General features: G+C 43.2%; 1 protein-coding gene across 2 annotated transcripts in view; it reads right to left on the reverse strand.

Annotated features, from left to right (window-relative positions):
• The window catches only part of RUNX1 (RUNX family transcription factor 1), a 171,234-nt gene that overhangs the window by 14,470 nt on the left and 138,366 nt on the right, over window positions 1-18,398 (reverse strand). The window lies entirely within an intron of this gene.

Genomic DNA, 18,398 nt, shown 5'->3' on the forward strand with positions numbered 1-18,398 from the left:
AAAACAGCTTTCAGCCTGACTCTGGCAGGTGTATAATGCCCTGGAAAGGCAGACACAGAAGCAGGGTGCTAATTGTGGCCAGAGTGTAATGGTGTCTCCTGGTGTCCTGGCTCTTGAGGGAGGATTCATCTCACCTGAGAGATCTACAGTGTAGGTGTTTACCTCTGAGCTACTTGTCTAGACTCTAGACTTTATTGCCAACAGGGTAAAACAGACACTTGTGGGGTGCAAGTCATTTCATCCTAAGGGAGACATCTAAGCCAAACCAGGAGGGTGAATCACACCCAATGAACAGCTGTTTCTCTCTCCGATCACAAAGATACCAGATGACTGTGTCAGACAGAGACACATAAAACACAGATGCCTAAAGTTAGGTGAAATGAATCCCAGCCCGGTTACACCTCCAAAGTTTCTCTTTCGTGGGGTGGAGCTAGACCAAAGGAAGTGGAGAGATATCTCCTGGGCCAAGACCTGGAAGTGACATTGAGTCATTATTTGCCGACATAGGATTACCTGCATCTCCTTTAGGGCTCTTGTGGGCTGGACCTGACCCTGCTGGTCCTGGGAGGGGATTGCTGATGCCCTAGAGCCATTGCCTGAGTGGGACTCTGCCTTAGGGTGTTCAGAAAGGCAGTAATGAATTCATGTCTCAGTGAAACATTTTCTAGCTTTGTGTCTACATTTCAAGACAATTAAATATGAGGCTTGAAGTTCCTTGGATGGACTATTCCCACTGGAAAACCAATGCCATTTTAAAAAAGAGCAGAGTTGAATGAGGAAGTCTCTGCACTCCATTGGGAGACACAGTGATAAAGAGACAACTGCAGTGTGGCCTCAGGTGTCTTACAGGTTGTTCCTAATATTGTGAACTAATTGCTCCATATTAAAGTTCTTTAGCCTACAGATAAACAAAAAGTCCTCGTCAGTCTCTTCTTTTACACTTTCAGTACTCCCTCCTCTGTTACAACATAAAAGTAGTGGAAGAAAAAACTTCCTCTCTGGAGCTTACAGTCATTTTATCCACCACAAAACACTGACCTTGATATGAACTAATTAGGATTGCAATAGATTATTAATACGAGTTGGCAAGGTGGAGTTTTGTCAGTATAAAAGAGGTCTTTGAAGATAACAGCCATTTACACTTTCATGATCACATCCCAAGTGCTCAGAAAAAAAGCCTATAAACTAATAAAGTAGAATTCATCCAGGGGCACTCTGCACACACAGCAGAGTATAACCCTCCAAACCCTTATTCAGGATGGCAAATGAAATCTGCTTGGATTCTTTTAAATTCCAACACAAATCAGGATTAAAACAACTTTTGGTAATAAGCAGATCTCTGATGATCTAAAGACACACTGGTTCATTTTATTGACTTAGAGATAGTAAGTGACATATCAAATGCAACCTTCATACTTTAACAGCTGATGTCACCTTGAGAAAAATGATACTGAGCCCAATGGTATGAAACCTCTCTCCAGAGTGCAGCTTTGATTTACAAGGTGAAGTAAGGTCTTCATGTGAACAAATATTTCTAAAATCAGTTGGACTTAGAACGATGCTTTTTTTTTTTTTTTTTTTTTGAAAGAAACTGTTATTTTAAGGAACTGCTGCTTGTTAGAGTACTAAACTAAAATGGACTTGTTGAAAACTCTATTAAATTATCTGTTCCTCTAAACTGTCAGGCGGGTTTTGAGGAGATCAGCAAAACCAAAATGGAAAATGAGTCAAGCCCAGAAGTATGTGCTGAAAGCCCCAGCTCACTGGGTTGTCAGGGGCATTCACTCCAGAAATACATTTAAAATACCGTTTAAGAAATGCTTTGCTTCCTTTACGAAATCCCTTGGCACTTGCTGTGTAGCAGAGGAATGCAGCATCCTGCTGCACTGCAGCCACTGCTGCTTCCACCTCACCCACGGCCCCGGCGGGCGGCAGCAGAACCTCTCCCCTGACTCTCCCCCCTGAATCAGAGAGGCTGGAGGAGGACAGCCGGAGGAAGGAGGATTAAAAGGCAGGTAAAGACTCATCTTTTTGTTCAACCCCTTGCCACAGCTGCAGTAGCTCAGCTTGCGTGTTGGCCCTGCTGGCCATGTTTAAATGTACTGATTGATTTCAGAGCAAGCTAAATCTAAGTCTGCAGGGCAAAAGGTCCAGGCAGCATGAGCTTTGAAAGCAAAAGTTCTTTTCTCTTCAGTGCTTCTGAAGATGCCAAGCAGAAGCTCAGCAAATCAATGCACGCAGAAGCTGTTGCAGGCCTGAAGCCCCTCAGTAGTCCTTCCAAAGCAAGGTGCCAAAAATGAGACCCCTGAAATAGCAGACACAGGGCTTTGAACATGCAAAGCTCAACCAGCAATGCCCTGGACATAATCTCTCCACCAGGGAGGTCAGACAGAAGACTGCCCCAAATGGGGAGGATACACCTATGCCACCCATCAGGGCAGAGATCCCTGGAGGAGACCCAGGAGGAGCCCACTGACACCCCAAGTCCCCTACTCCTCCCTGCCCCTCTTCCTGGAACCCTTTTCAGGACAACCAGGCTGCTTGGAAACGTGCACTGCAGCACCAAGTTTTGCATATCTACATCCCCATCATAATTTCTGGTTTGTGTGCAGGTAGGTGCCACCAGAATGGGTGGAGTAAGGACTAACAGTGTTGAAGGAAAATTGTAATCCAGTATAGAAAAGAAGTGTCAACACATGTCAAATGTTGCAAAATGGCTCAGAGTGGAAGAAATAAGGTAATTCCCAGTATTAACCAACAAACAGCTGTTGTGTTGCCGGGCTGAGGAAGATTTCTTTTTTGAAATAGGAAATGTGTGATTTTTTTAATACAAATAACAGTTTTGTTTCACTTTCTGTATTAAATATCTTTAAGAATTAACCTTTAATACACTAAATACATCTAAATGGCTTGAGAAGGCTAGCTTGCTATAACCTCTTTTCCAATTACATCCTGCCACTAGCCTGTCTGCTCAGAAATATGTAAAATTATTCTTCTTGGTCAGCAGTTACGAGGCTGTGAAACACTGACACATCAAAAGCTTTTTAGAAACTTAGCTAAACACAGCTAAACTCCATTGAAAGTGCTGAACTGAGCAGTTTTAGACAACTGTGGTATGGAGAATAAGATCATAAGTCACCATAACAAGCAAAAAGAACTTTTTCCCATTTAAGAAACTATATAAATGCTAAACATAATTGTGACATGTAAGCAAATATTAAATAGTTATTAAAATAAGGGTAAGACCAAGAAAAGACATTTACATTTAATGTAAGATTCTAGTGCTATGGCATGAGACAAGGTTATTGTAGGTTATAGATTGTTGGCTTGGTCCAGGGAAAAAAAGACTACAGAAATTGCCCTAATTGAAATATCTTTTATGTCTACATTTTCACAGTTGTAAAAAGTGGCAGCAGTTTGAAAGAATTCATTTCAATCCAACACGAAATTACATATTTGCTGTTGTTGTTTTGCAGTTGTTGATATTGTGGGACTGCCAGAGAAACAAAACAAAAAACCCCTTCATTTATTTGTGCAGCTCTTTAATCTGTTTGAATTAACATGCTCTATTACTCATTTTTTCCCCAACGTGATCCTAAAATGATCACTTAGCTGCACTCGCATTAGCCTCTCCTGTCAGTGAATTAAATATGAAATGGTTTATTCCCCTGTCCTCCAGCATCTCTTCCCCATCCTCACATGCTCATTTAGCCAGACTGAACTTACAGATAAGCTGATGATGAGACATAGAAGGCAAAACCAGACAATTACCTAGGCAAATGTTTGAAGGATTTGGGCCCTGGGGCGAAAATGCTGTTTACTGAAGACTGAAAGCACCATTTCTGCTTAGTACAAGCCAGTGTGTCTGAACTCAGAAGTTCTGGATAGTGGCCACCGGTGGACTCAGAGCAAGGTTTTATAGGTGCAAGATAACATCATGCTCCCGTCTGTATTTCATCACCTCGGGGCCTTTTTCTGTATTCTTAAACAAAGGCATGCAAGTACCAACAGAAATATACTTTACCATCTGTCTTTATATTCACTCGTTACACAGTTAATCATTTATTTTTATGCTGAGGACCACCCTGACAAGGTGCAAGGGCAGATCCTCAGCTGGCCTGGACAGTCAAGAAAGGTCAGCTTATCCTGGCTGAAGAGCTGTGGCTTGGTCTACTTCTGGACCTTTAGAAACTCATTGGATATGAGTAGGGTTGCAAGGCCTCATGCTCCTTTTTTCCTTCCTACTTTCCTCCTTGAAAGGTATTTTGGAGCAAAGAATGGAGACTGCAGTGAGAGTCATGATGAGGAGGAACAAGGACACAGAGCTGTGTTGTGTTTCATGCTGCTGCTCCCACCCAGCCCTCCACCTGCACAGTCCCCGGGATGCAACCATCAAAGACACTAACAAAAATGGGGAAGGTTGGACTAGAGAGCATAGAAAAAGGATGTGCAAGAACCTCTGAATTGTATAATCTATCTTTCACCTAGATGGGTGGACCCAGTCACTAACAGCACCACAGTACTTGTGTCAAATCGGGAGGCTCAATTAACCTTTTGTGATACATGGCAAAGCCACTCTGCAGTTTCAGGCTGTTTTCAGCAGTAGGGAGCAAACCCCACTCCAAGGAAAGTCTTGGCCACATGCCTCCTGTCTGACTTGGTGAAAAATTGACATAAACATCCTAAATGGAAAAAAATGGTATGGGACAGTTCTGCAGCCCCTGCCTTCCTCTGCCACTCAGCATCAGTGGGAAGAAGAGCACAGTGGAAAGGGCAGGAAGAGGCTTGTATTTAGGAGCAGAAGTACCAACTGAGCAGAGCAGAGTTAGAAGACAATTTGACTTCCTTTTTCCTGAACACTTTGAAATAAATAGCCAACAACACAGTTTCCAGAGGATGTACATCTAAGACATCTGAGCCACAGAACTGGAGGAGGAAGAGTGGGTAAAGGGAGACCACGAGAGCAAAGCTGGATGACCAAGACAAAGATCAGAGACCCGTTCTCAGCTTGGGAGTGAATGGTGTCTGGAGCCAGGATGATTCTCCAGCCAAGCTGAACTGCTTCAGTGCCAGGAAGCAGAGGATCTCAGCCACACTGGTATCCAAGCCCAGCACCTTTTGCACCTCTGAGATCTTGAGAAATGGCTAAAAAAAGCTAGGTAAATGGTGCAGGAGCACACAGATAAGAAACTATTATTAGCATTAATCCAGCTGGAGGTAAACTTTGCAGACAGTGTGGAACAAAATAGGTGCCTATCTCTCATGCTTAATCCACCAGGCAGGTAGCTACAGAATAAGTCCCTAAAGAATAAACCTTATGCACATTGAACTGCAAGGATTAAGCTATATTTTCCATAAGCACTCCACTGGCTTTGTTTTGTAAATATATTTTCCCTTAAAGAAAAGAGGGGCATGCTGCATCAAGGCACGGAGAACGTGTCTTGTGAGGAGACAGCATTTCCTCAGTCCTCCCTTTATTTTTTTTCCTTCTTCAAATGTGAAAAATAAGTTGTATGACAGCCTTTGGTGGAGATGTGTGCAACAAGGCCTTCATTGTCTCAGACAGGTGTGAGATTGGAATTGATTCAGTGCCAACAGCCCCAGTATCAGAGCCAGCTCTGTGAGCTGAAAACATACACCAACCATCCAGTAATACCACTGCAGCCAGCCAGAGACTCAACAATTTAAGGCTTAACACACACACAACATAAATCAGATGAGGATGTACCAGCCAACCGTCAGCTTCTTGGGCAGATGCCTGCAGACCGTCTGTGCAGATCAGACCTTGCCTGTTTCAGTTATTGGAAACATTTTTTATTTTTTTTTATTTATATAAAGATGAGAGGCTGGGTGGAGCAGCTAGCTCAGACACATTTATGTTTGCCCTATCTTGCCCCAACAGCCCTCCTTTGCTTGCTGTTTGGAGGCAGTCCTTCTTGTAAAGTCACTTTATTCCAAGTGCAGGAGGGAAGGAATTACATCTTGGGGAAATGTTTAATGTACAAATACAAAAATCACATGGACACACACTCGGTATGCACCACCCTCATGAAACAAAACTGTTCCATGGGAGTTTAGGCTGCTCTGAACATGATCAAACAAGCACAAGAATTAGCACAGCTGTTTTTCTTTCTTGCTTTTTTTTTTCCATGGGTAGATTTCCTTCACTTTTCCAGGAAAACGTGTTTTCAGACTCTCTCCTCTCTGCCTTTACTTCTCTCACCTGCTTCAACCTAGTCCCTGTTCTACATCTGGATGCACATTAGATACCCTGGTGAAGAAAAGAGTGGGCAGTGCTGGTGGCTCTTCCCCCAGGCTCTGGCACGCACAGAGAGATCATCTCACCAGGCACTATGCCTCCCTGGGCTTGGTCACCTGTGGGTGACCCACAGATGTGCTGGTGATGGCTGGGCCCTTCACAGTGCCCCAGGCACCTGACCAGCCCTGCTCCACCTGGTTTCTCCCCGTGCCCTGACAGCTCAGTGTTAGCTGCCCTGGACCAGAGCTGCAAGCTCTTCTCCAGCTCCTTCAGCCTCAGGGAGTTCACGGGGCTCCTGCATTTCATAAGACATGAAATGGGCAGCACTTGCAGTCATTTGCCAGGGAGGGACAGACAGAAAGGTTCCCTGAGCCAGGGCTGACTCCTGGAAGTCCCAAGCTGGTCCCCTGCTGCATCCACCTGCGGGGCTTATCTGCTGGCAATGGCTGGGAGCTTGGGAGAACCATCAGTACAAGAGCCTGACACAGGCACCCAGGTATGTATTTAAAAGCTGAAGGCAGATGAAAGAAAGCTTTTCAAAAAAGCATTTGCAGAGAAGGGGTAAAAATGACAATACGCTAGCAATCCATTGTATCCAGGTGAGTGTTAATTGGCAAACCTTGGTCTACACCCACTTGAAATGTCTCCCTCCCTTGTGTGGTTCCCTTTCAAGTTAACACAAGTGTTCACTTTTATAATGTATGGGAGACCAGCCCTGTTTTCTGGTGGATACCTTCCCTCATGAAGTAATTAATACTGAGTTTGAATTTGCAAATGGTTTTGCATATAAAATTGCTCATGCATATATTGGTCTTGAGGATATCAAAGAGACCATTCTTTGAGCAGTAATTCACGTGCTTTATTGCAGAATGAGGATCATTGTTTGGACTTGGGATTTTAAAAATTAAATATACTTCAGTATAATTAATATCCTCTTATATATTTATATGCTTATAAATGCTCAGTATATTTATATCTCATATGTAATGAGAACTGAAATCATCATAAATGCTACACTTGCTCAGCCGGCTGTAAATCATCACTACACTAATAAAATGAAGAATTGTTTCTGACCAAATGTTGTCTTTCCTACAGGCCAAATGATGTAGCAGTTTACAGTAACTTCTCTGGATACTAGAAACTTACAATAAATAAAGCAGTGAGTATGTAACTTTTTGCTATGCAAAACAGTTGCAAACAATTTCATTGTTTTTTGTTGGTAACGATCACCTGAATTTGGTTGGCCAGAAGCTAAGGGAACCTAAAATGGCCAGGTTGTATCTATAAGGTCTGATAATTGTAATCATTTTAAAATTCAGAGGATGGAAACTACAATGGTTTATATTCTAAAGCATGCTTAGTGATCCAGTTCAGTTTTTGGGTACCTAATCAAAGACGTTCAAAAGATCTCCTCTTGCAGATATCCAAGCTCCCTGAAAGTGCCTGGAGTTGAGCACTAGATCCTGAAAGCTCTGAGAGTCACTGATCTTGAATCGAGTCTCTTGTCCGGCAGAGATAAACCAAGTAAACTTCTGAAACAGACCCAGGCTTTTACTGTTGGAAATCAAGCTGACCCTGACAGCAAATCCACGATTTTTTAATGGATCTATTTCATATACTTCTGTTTTTCAATGCTTTTAAGAGAAGAGTTGTATAAATAGAATGAAAATGCTCAGGTGGAGACAGTCATCTATTTGACTATATAATGTGCACTTCCCCACAAAATTGATTGTTTTACCGAGCACATCCAAGCCCATTGTTCTTTGCATGTGAACAACCTGAGTTTATAGGGGTCATAATATACTGACTACGCAGGGAAAACTTATTTATAAGTTTGCTAAGGGTGGACTGTGTACTCAGCCATGTAAAAGGAGCCCTGTGAACCTTCTAACCACGTGGGATCATTAGAGAAGGATCTGCTTGACGCAACATCTTGTTAAAGGCCTGGCAGAGGAAGAGGTGAGGGCATGCCTGCACTTGATGCTTCGAAAGCAGCCCCCTGCCCCATGGATAAATCCCACTGGTGAAGAGAGAAGAGACCTGGGCCATCTCTCCTGAGTGCAGAGCCCCGTGGCTGCTATGAGCATCGGTAGCTACTGCAGCCTTCTGTGGAGCCAGGGGGAGTTGGTTTCACTCCATCCCAATCTAGCTGTCTGCACCAACCCAGACAATGTGGGTTCTCTGTACTGAGGTGGGGTTTTTCCCTCAGAAACAAACATTTGAACACCAACTTCTCTGCTAGTCTCCTTGTTTCCTCCGTCTTTGTTTTCTTGATGGCGAATAGAAAGGGTGCCTGAGGTGACTCTGCTCTAAAACCTCAGCATTTCAGGTTTGGAGAGGCTCAGTTCAGTATTTGAGTGGAAAGAATACATTCAATTACAAAATCAAAGTGGTATCTTCTGGCACATTGGCAGCATCAGCTGAATAATAAGCTGGTTTTAGTAGATGTTTGTTTTTAGGGTAAGGAACTCTTATTTATTTTCTGTTTGTTTTATTTACCATGGAAGGTAATTTGAGCGCTGGTATCAAAACATGTCATGTTCTGCCAAGAGGGGATTAAAGAGGAGAATGCTATGGAAAGAAACTGGGTTTGTCAGTAAAGAACTAAGAGACATTTTATTTACCAGAGTTTTGCAATCAGAGCTTTTAATCTTGCTCACAATTGGGCCATTCAAAGGCCAAGAATACACTTGAGGGCCCAGTGAGGAATAACCTCAAAACCAAGGAGTAGCTGCATTAAATGCTGAAATGCTATCAAACACATTGCCATGGGTTGCCATCCAAAGTTCAGGACAGTGTGAGTACCTGTCTCTGGGGCAGGCAGGGATATTTGCTTCAGACATCTCCAGCACACTGATGCCATAGGTGAGATGTAGCACTGGGCAAGAGAAGCACTGATCCAGAATAAGGTGTTTCCATGGAAAAGTAAGAGAGCCCAGTGATCCAGCTAATCTCAGCAGCAGATGAAAATGTCCCCTGAGGTGCAGTGCATTAAAGCTGCCATCCTGAAGGTTGCTGAGCCTTCTCAGTCACTCCAGAAATGGAGAGAAGAGAGTGAAGAGGCTCCACTTCAGAGGGCTGATTCTAGCACTGCCGTACCAGCCAAAAGATAAAGGAGCAAGAAGTGAGCCTGGGTAATTCACACTTTTCTCCAGCAACCTAAGAGCAATCTGAGAGCACTAACACGAGGCTGGTAGCATCAATGTGGGCACAAGATTCCTGCATTGGGTCAGAGAGTGGCTCTGCACTTACAGTGACATAACGGAGAAGGGATTTTGCTATAATGAGCTGAAGATGACAAAACAAAACAAACCAGAGAGGATTGCTGTGCAAGTTAAAAACTGAACCAGGGATACTTGCCCCTACCTGCAAGCTCTGTTTCTCTTCACAGTACCCATCAGCTTGAAGATGTTCTCATGTGGTAAAAGACATGGACTGATTAATGAAAAATATAACTATGCCTGGGCACAAGCTGCCAAATTTTATAGGTGCCTAAAGATTCAGCTAGACAGCTAGGGAGATTTCCAAAGGCATCTCCATAACTGTCACTGGTTTTTCTGGGGCTTAGGTGCTTGGGCACTACCAAAAATTTTGCTAAGGCACCTTTCTGTGCGCTAAATTTTCCTAAATGCTTTGTATAAAATCAAGCTCTAAATAACTTGCCAAGGGATAGACAAAATTACTTTGACAAGCCTTAGAACAAAATAAAGATCTCTAAACACTTCAATTTCTGCCTTAAACCCAAGATTTCTTTTTCTTTAGTGAAATTCATCCTTTAGGGCAATCTGTGCTGGGGACAAAAAGGGAAAAAAGACATTAAAAAGCAGAAGGAAAATTTGTGTAAGCGGAGATATTGCTTGGGGATTGAGAACATATTTGTTGCCTTATCTACTGATTTTTTAATCCCAGGAAGTGACAGGCAATTGGAATATGAAGATTGATATCTTTTAAATATATCGACACTTGGAAATCTTCTGGATTAAACACCATTACATAACTCTTTCCATTAGTGTCTTAAGTTGATGAAAAAGCTAAACAATTTAAACCTTTTTTTTTCTTCTTTTTTTTTTTTTTTTTTCTAGAGCTGAATGTGAGGAGGCAGGGGAGGCTCTCTTGAGCAAGGCTTATGCCCCAGAGCTTGGCGTGCTGCCTGCACTGAGGGCTGGTGTTGAGGAACTGGCTTCCTCACCTCACTCTGGCCCCAATGGGAACAGTGGGAAGAAGAACAGATCTGTGGCTGAAGGGGATAAAACCTTCATGTGCTGAGAGGCAAGAGGTAGCAGGCCAGATTCCCACCATTTTTCGAATGGGAAAAACCTTCCCCTTAGCAAGAGAGGGAGGTCCAAGGTCTCCAGTGCTGGAGAGCTGGCTGAGCCTGCATTCCAAACAGGATTTGTTCAGAGAAATGCTGAAGACTTGGTGGTCCAAGTTGGGGTGTAAAGAATGCACAAGGGGTTTGCAGGTGAAGGTTTTATCTTGTCACTGAGATTAGACAGAACAGAGTTGAGAAGATCCCTGAGCCTCCTCCTGCCTGTCCTGGAGAATTCAATGCCCCTTGTTTTGCCTCAGTGAAGCAACAGGTGAGGAGAATTCATTGAATGGAAGAAAACATGGGCTGAGAGAGCATCTCCTGGGCCTCACAGCCCAGCCACAATTTGTATTTTGCATTACATAGCATAGCAAGACCTACCTTAAATTATGTCTTTCTGTCTTTAATAGCCCCCCGGAAGGCTGCCAGGGCTGCTCTGATACCTCGGAACCATCTTCTAATTTCCAGCCTAGATTCATTGATGGTCGGTTTACAGAATAACCACTTGTTCTCAAGTCAGCACTCTCCTTTGGCACAAATAGTTTTTCTCCCTCCCCAGAGCAGAACCTCTTTGCTGTCGTTATCGACTGTAATTATCTTCCCCCTCAGCCTCTGTTTTGGCATGCTGAATAAACCCAGCTATGCTAATCTCTTCTTGAAAGGAACATCTTTATGCCTCTTGTCATACTAACAGTCCCCCTCCACCATTGTACTCACTGCCACTTGAATTAGTTTTTCTTGAACACTGAGAAATCATTACTTCATCTGGACCTCAGAAGAGGCTTTTATAAAACTTTCTATACTACTGTTAATACAGTATCTCAAAATGGCAAAGCTGGTGGTCTGGTCCTGGCAGAGAAAGAGGGAAGAGAGGGCAGAGAAAGAGGGAAGAGAGGAGATTTCTAATGTTGGACAGAGGGGATTCTTTGGGACTGCTCTTATTCCTGGGCTACTGCTGGGTATCACCATCCCTCTCGTGTGTCAAAGCACAACCAGCCCTGCAGATAAGCAAAGTCTTGGCAAAGATGTGTCACGGTAACAAAATTTTATCCCTGTCAAAATTAGTATTTGGAGAGGACCCAGATGGCATTTTAAACTTTACAAATCAAAAGGAAGACATGTCTCCTGCTGTTAGGATGCTCTTTCCACACAGGATGAAATGACTGAGGAAAAAATGATGTTAAGAGATAAGTAAAGAAATATGGCCACAATGAACCTGCAAGTTATTTAGTTGCAGTATGCACATCTTGTGTATGTCTTTACCAGACAGATATTTTCTGGTCTATACTATTTATTTGGTTTATGCTATAACCTCATAAATGTTCTCCAAGATACAAATATGGAGGGTGTTTGTTGCACTGCAAAGTGAGAAACCTCACTTGGCCAGAAATGCTACACAACTTCCTCCTATGTTTCTGCAGATGGAAAGAGTCACTTTCCTGCTGCTCCCTTTTACTTTGTGCTTTAGAGCAAACTTCCTAAGATGTGCTCTAGTATGGTTAATGAAAGTAACTCTGGACAAACCCAAGAACACCTGTGTCTGCAGAGCTACAGGATGGATTCAGGTTCAGGAGTTCTATAGATAAATTTGTTAGTAGGGGCATGACAAAGGAGGGATTTTTCCCCAGTGTGGACTTCTGTTGGACTGAATGAAAGAATTGCTTTAGGAATGCTAATCCAGTTTACATGCTCATGTGTTCATCTTTTTGCATGCAGACTGGTTTATGACACAATAAACAGATAGCGGGGTGAGTCTGCTGCTAATGTCACTGTACCCATTAAAAAGAAAAATTGCTGAGGTTACTCGTGGCTTTATATATAAGTATTATATGATGAGCAACCAGAGCGAATCAAAGAAACATAGTGTACTTTCAGTAAAAAGACATTTTCTCTCTATAAAATTTCCTTTTTGATAGAGCCAGTTGGATATGTTCCAACTAAGCAGATTTCCTTTGCAAAACTTTTGGGAAAACATCACTATTTCAACAAACTTCCTGTGACCTCCCAGTGGCTGTGGCACTCAGGCTATAGGTTTACACTCCCACAGTGACTTCACCTCCTGTCCTTTCACCAGGTCTCAGGGGCTATTTGGTGGCTACCAGCACTGAAAGAAGGGGAAAGGAGAAAGAACACCTCTCAGAATCACAGAATCATTCTGGTTGGAAAAGACCTACAAGATCCTCAGGTCCAACCATTAACCTAACTCTACCAAGCCCAGTGCTAAACCACATCTACATGGCTTTTAAACACCTCCAGGGATGGTGATTCAACCACTTGCTTGGGCAGCCTGTTCCAGTTTAATTACCCTTTCAGTGAATAAGTTTCTTTTAATATCTAATCTAAACCTCCCCTGGCACAACCTGAGGCCATTTCCTCTTGTCTGGTTGCTTGCTACTACAGAGGAGAGACCAACCCTCACCCCACTCCAACCTCCTTTCAGGAAGCTGTAGAGAGTGATAAGGTCTCCCCTCAGCAGCCTTTTCTCCAGACCACAGTTTCCTCAGCCACTCCTCATAAGACTTGTGTTCCAGACCCTTCACCAGCTTTGTTGCCCTTCTCTGGAATTGCTTCAGCACCTCAATGTCCTGCTTGTAGTGAAGGGCCCAAAACTGAACACTGTATTTGAGGTGTGGCTTTGCCACTGCCAAATACAGGGAGACAATCACTTCCCTACTCCTGCTGGTCACATCAGTGCTGATACAAGATGCTGTTGGCCTTCTTGGCCACCCGAGCACACTGCTGGTTCATGCTCAGCTGGCATCTCCAGGTCTTTTTGCTCTGCATCTTTCCAGCCACTCTTCCTCAAGCCTGTAGCACTGCATGGTTTTCTTGTGACCCAAGTGCAGGACCTGGCACTTGGCCTTGTTAAACCTCATACAATCCCCCTTGCCTGAAGCAGGCTCCTGGCTTGCATTTGCCATGTTGGCCACTCACCCCAGGAGAAAGTCTATGGAAAGGAGCTATCAAGTAGGCTCTCCTCTGGCCACTGCCAAGGCATTCATCATCTGACTTGTGGTGGGGAAGCTGTCCTATGGGGCTGGGGAGGAGGCCTCCCACAGCCAGATCATAGAATTTCAGGTTGGAAGGGACCTTTAAGATCACCTGTTTCCAACCCCCTGCCATGGGCAGGGACACCTCTCACTAGATCAGGTTGCTCAGAGCCCTCTCCAGCCTGGCCTTAAAAGCTTCCAGGGATGGGGCTTCCACCACCTCTCTGGGCAACCTGTGCCAGTGTCTCACCACCCTCATGGTGAAGAACTTCTTCCTAGCATCTAATCTAAATCTACTCTCCTCTAGTTTGAATCCATTCCCCCTGGTCCTACCACTACCTGACATCCTAGAAAGTCCCGCCCCAGCTTTCTTGTAGGCCCCCGTCAGATACAGGAAGGCTACAATGAGGTCTCCTGAAGCCTTCTCCTCTCCAGACTGAATAACCCCAACTCTCCCAGTCTGTCCCCATAGGACAGGTGCTCCAGCCCTCTGATCATCCTCATGGCCCTTCTCTGGACATACTCCAGCACGTCCACGTCTTTCCTGAAATAGGGGCTCCAGAACTGGATGCAGTACTCCAGGTGGGGATCTCACCTGGAGAGCAGAGTAGAGGGGGAGCAGATGCACCAGAGCTCCAGATGCACCAGAGCTGGGGAGCTTGGCATCCCTGGGCAGTTCTGATTGGAAAAGATGTGCCTGCTGCATGCGCTGCCCACTGGCACAGCCCACCCCCTGCTACTCTGCCGGGATGGGGTGTGAGGAAGGAGGAGCAGCACTGACAGGAAGGGTGCCAAGCTCAGTCAGCACTTGCTCGACATGCTGGGGAGTGTATTTTGGGATGGAGAGGTTAGGTGGTTAATCAAGTGGAAATGGGATGACACGCTGCTAAAGCACCATGCACTCCCTCTGCAAGAATGCCAGGTTAAGGGACGATGGGGAGAGGCAGACGTGTCCAAGGAGAACATAAAAGTACTGGTATTCGGCATATTGCAAAACAGAAACTGTTGATGAGCCCCTAATCTAGAGAGTCTGTTCATCTGTTTTGGCAGGGAGCTATGAGAATGCCAATCAGGCTTCTCAAAAGTGCCTGAAAACTGCATTTTGCAGCAGCAAAAGGCAGAGATGATAGCCCCACCAGAGCCCACTCTGCAACACTGCCTTGTGAACATTTCTAACTCTATTAATCTAAGGCCTGTTAAGCTGATTTAAAAGTGGAAATATTAAAAATCAGAGCAGGATACAGCCGGAGTAGGAACAAAGCTCTTATAATTCCCTAAGCTTAAACGCTGTCCTTGACTCCACTCATGTGTTCCACCAGTTCATGGGAAGCCTGATAAACTTGGGCTGGTTTTGGTGGAACAAGATTATGATAGCAAGGACCTTGAAATGCCTGTTAAACAAAGCGTATGGCACCTGGAAGAAGACAAAAGGCTGGCTTGTAACAAAATAATCTCTCAGTTGTTATGTTTCTTGCTAATTCAAAGAGCTGATCTTTAAATGATTTCTCTCACTTTGCTATCGGTGCTCATTCTGCTGCTTTGCTTAAAGATCTGTCAGCAGTTTTATTACAGCCTCTTGTTTCCAGGGATTTTAGACATGGTCATAAAAGAGTGGTCCCAGCTGAAACTTAACATATAAGGTTACAAAATTAAAAAAAAAAAAAAAAAAAAAAAGCAGGCAAGCAAGCTCAGATATTTTTAAAAGCATGAGAAGAACCAGAAGCATGTAGTTTAAATTGATTGAATGATTACTATTTTCCCTAGAAAGGAGAAATAGCTTTATTTTATTTATTTAAAAAAAATCTATGGTAATAAATAAATTACCAGTTGGAAACACTACTTGGGCTATTCCGGGGGGGAAAAAAGAGGAGTTATTAAATTGCACATTTTTGGGGATTTTTTTCCTAATCCCCCTACTTATAAATTTCTTATTTATTAACTTATCATTAATACCTCCAAAAGAATATATCTTAGCCTGATTAATTACTCTTTTGAAATATTTCTATTGGACCAGAAATAAAATAATACTGTAAATAAACCATATAAATTCATGTTCATGTAAAACTTGAATTACAGAACTCCCTACTCTGGTTAATGTTAACCACTGTAAAATCAGTATTTATTATCAGGTGTTAGGAGAAATTCAACCATAGATATAGATAGATATATTTATAGTTATTACATATATAAATTTAAATGCTCATCAAGGGCCTAACCTGAACTTTCCTAAACAACAAGCCAGAACAGCTCACATGGTCTATTTTCTATTCCTCACCATACAAAGGAAGGGGTGAGTTAAGGTTGAAGTGTTGGCTGGGTTTGGAGCTTTAACTGAATTTCCTTACTCTGTGTGTGTAGGTCAAATCCTTTGATATTACACGCTTGGTACTGGCACAAAGTAATCTTTCAACTTAAACCATGTGTGATTTTAAACCATGTGGTGGAAGCTTTTTCTCCCTTCTGTTCCCCTTTGGTCTCTGAATTGGCTATGGTTAGATTTTTTTAATGAACAGGTGTACTTTCTCTCTCCTTGTGATATGAAAGAAGCATAAAACTCGATTATAGCAATTTATGGTCTCTTAACTTGCTTGGACTTGTATCCATGACACAAGCAGCTTTGTGCTCAAATTCAAGACTTGGTAAAATAGGAAGTTAAAATTAACCTCAATTCTTTTATAGATGAAAACCTCAACAAATAAACAGTGGTTTAGTGGCATGGCAACCTGCCCCTTTAAATGCAAGAACTAGACTGAGATGTCTATTTTGAGTAACTTTTGGTTTCTTTAAAAATAAAGATAATTGGACTTGGATTAGTAGAATAGTAAGTAGCCTGTGATTCATATTGGTGTGAGTTAAAGCAAAGCTTAATGCTACTACTTGGAAGTTAGCAATGTATAGGCCTTTATGTCTTATTTTAAACTTTTGTAAAAAGCACTCTGTACTCTCTTCAGAGTCTCAGTGTTTCAGGATGCAAAGATGTGCAGATAGGTATAGCAATGCTATGGAAAAGGTCAGAAGTGTTTTATGGTTTTGGGGAGACGTGTTGTGAAATGCAGTGCTTTTTATTAAAAAAAAAATAAAAAATTAAGATATACCGAATTACTACAGGTAAGGGGATCTGCCCAAAACCCAATCATCCTTCAAATACCGAGGCAAACTTATGGTGCTGAAGCTCCTTGCCTCACTAGTTCCTTTCCCCTGCCCTGATAGCATGACCCTGAAACGACAAGCCCTAGAAATGAAAAGGTGCCTCCAGCAGAGACAGCCCTAACTGAGGGAGGCTGCAGTTTGGGGCTTATTTTACTGATAGTGACTGCAAGCCTCAACAAGTTGCCCAGTGGATAACGTGCACATTTTGGAGGCTGATGAAAAGGAGGACGGGGAGAAAAGCAGACTGAGAGGTGAGGAGGAAGAGGAGGGTATCAGTGAGGAAACATCAGCAGTTCAATTGCTATGGGTTTATGAGCTACATCTGCAGGTGAAATGCATTAAAATCTGGTTTGCAAAGAGCAAAGCAGAGCAGCCTCCTAAAACTATTTCTGGAGAGAGCAGCTGAATCCCTGGCTGAGCATGGAAAGCCTGTCCCTCTGAAGTCGTACAAGCAAAGGACTTTCACAGGGAACCAGGGAAGAGGGGATACTTGATGTTAAACCCGATACCCTGCTAAGGATATAGAGTTCCCAAGAAGCTGAAGAATGCAAGTCTGCCACTGATACCTCCACCCACGTAACTGCTGGCTGCTGAGTAGCCATAATAATACGTGCATTTTCTTTTATAGGAATGGAGCTGTGCGCAAGAGAAACCCAACCTGGTTTGCTCTGCAAATCAAAAAAAAAAAAAAAAAAAAAAAGAAAAAAAAAAGTGAGGGGGCTGCCAAGGGCTTGGAGAACTGCAGGACTGTATCCTTTGCCTGAGCTGACCTGGTGTGGCTCCAGGGAGGGAAGGTGCTGGGTGGTCCTTCTGACTGTCTTTCTGCCTCCCTCTTTCTACAGTACAGCACATGACAAGGTGTTGATTTATTTGCCAGGCTACTCAATAATGCCCACTTCTGCTCACAGGGAGTCAATGGGAGATTTGCAGCAGATTTCACTAAGCCAAAGACCTTTCTAGCCCAGGGAATGAAAGGATGTAATGAGTGTTTGCCTTAGGTAAACAATAACTTTTTACGCATGCAAAAAAAAAAAAAGAGTACCCTGGTTTTAAAAATAAATGCTGAAGAAAACAACAAGCCCACTTACTCCAATTTGCAGTAACTATTTCTACCCAAAACCCCAGCAGAAAACTTCAACTAAAGTCTTTTCCTTTAGGCTGGAAGAACAGAGAAAACCTTCATTAGGAACAGCACTCGGTAAACTAATACTGTCCTGCACCTTCCCTTTCAGTGCATCTCATTGTGTGTCTGCATTTTGATTCATATTTGCAAAACCATGTAACAGCTGATGGTTTAGTGACCTGATTCACTGCTCACCAAGTTCCAGCTAATCCCAGGGACAGAGCTGGTTTTAGCAGGGACAGACTCAGATCCAGCAGTAGCAGATAAGATTCCAAGTTAGATGACTTGGCTTCACTGGCATCATCCAAGCCTGAGTTTCAGTGGAAATCAGACTCCTGAGTCATTGTTTAGCAGGTTTTCATTCAAATAAAACCCACTGGATAACCACCGGCTACAGAAATACACTGTCACCACCCTGCCCACATTCATGTCTTAGAACTAAGAGATCATCTTCAGGGTACAAAACACTCTGCAAAGTTTTCCTTGCTACTGCCTTCCTGGGAAAGGTCAAAGAAGGGCACTGATGGTATTTCTCTCATTCAAGCACCAAATCTAATTGATAAAGAC

This window comes from Calypte anna, chromosome 1 (genome assembly GCF_003957555.1).
Source record: "Calypte anna isolate BGI_N300 chromosome 1, bCalAnn1_v1.p, whole genome shotgun sequence".
Taxonomy (NCBI): Eukaryota; Metazoa; Chordata; class Aves; order Apodiformes; family Trochilidae; genus Calypte; species Calypte anna.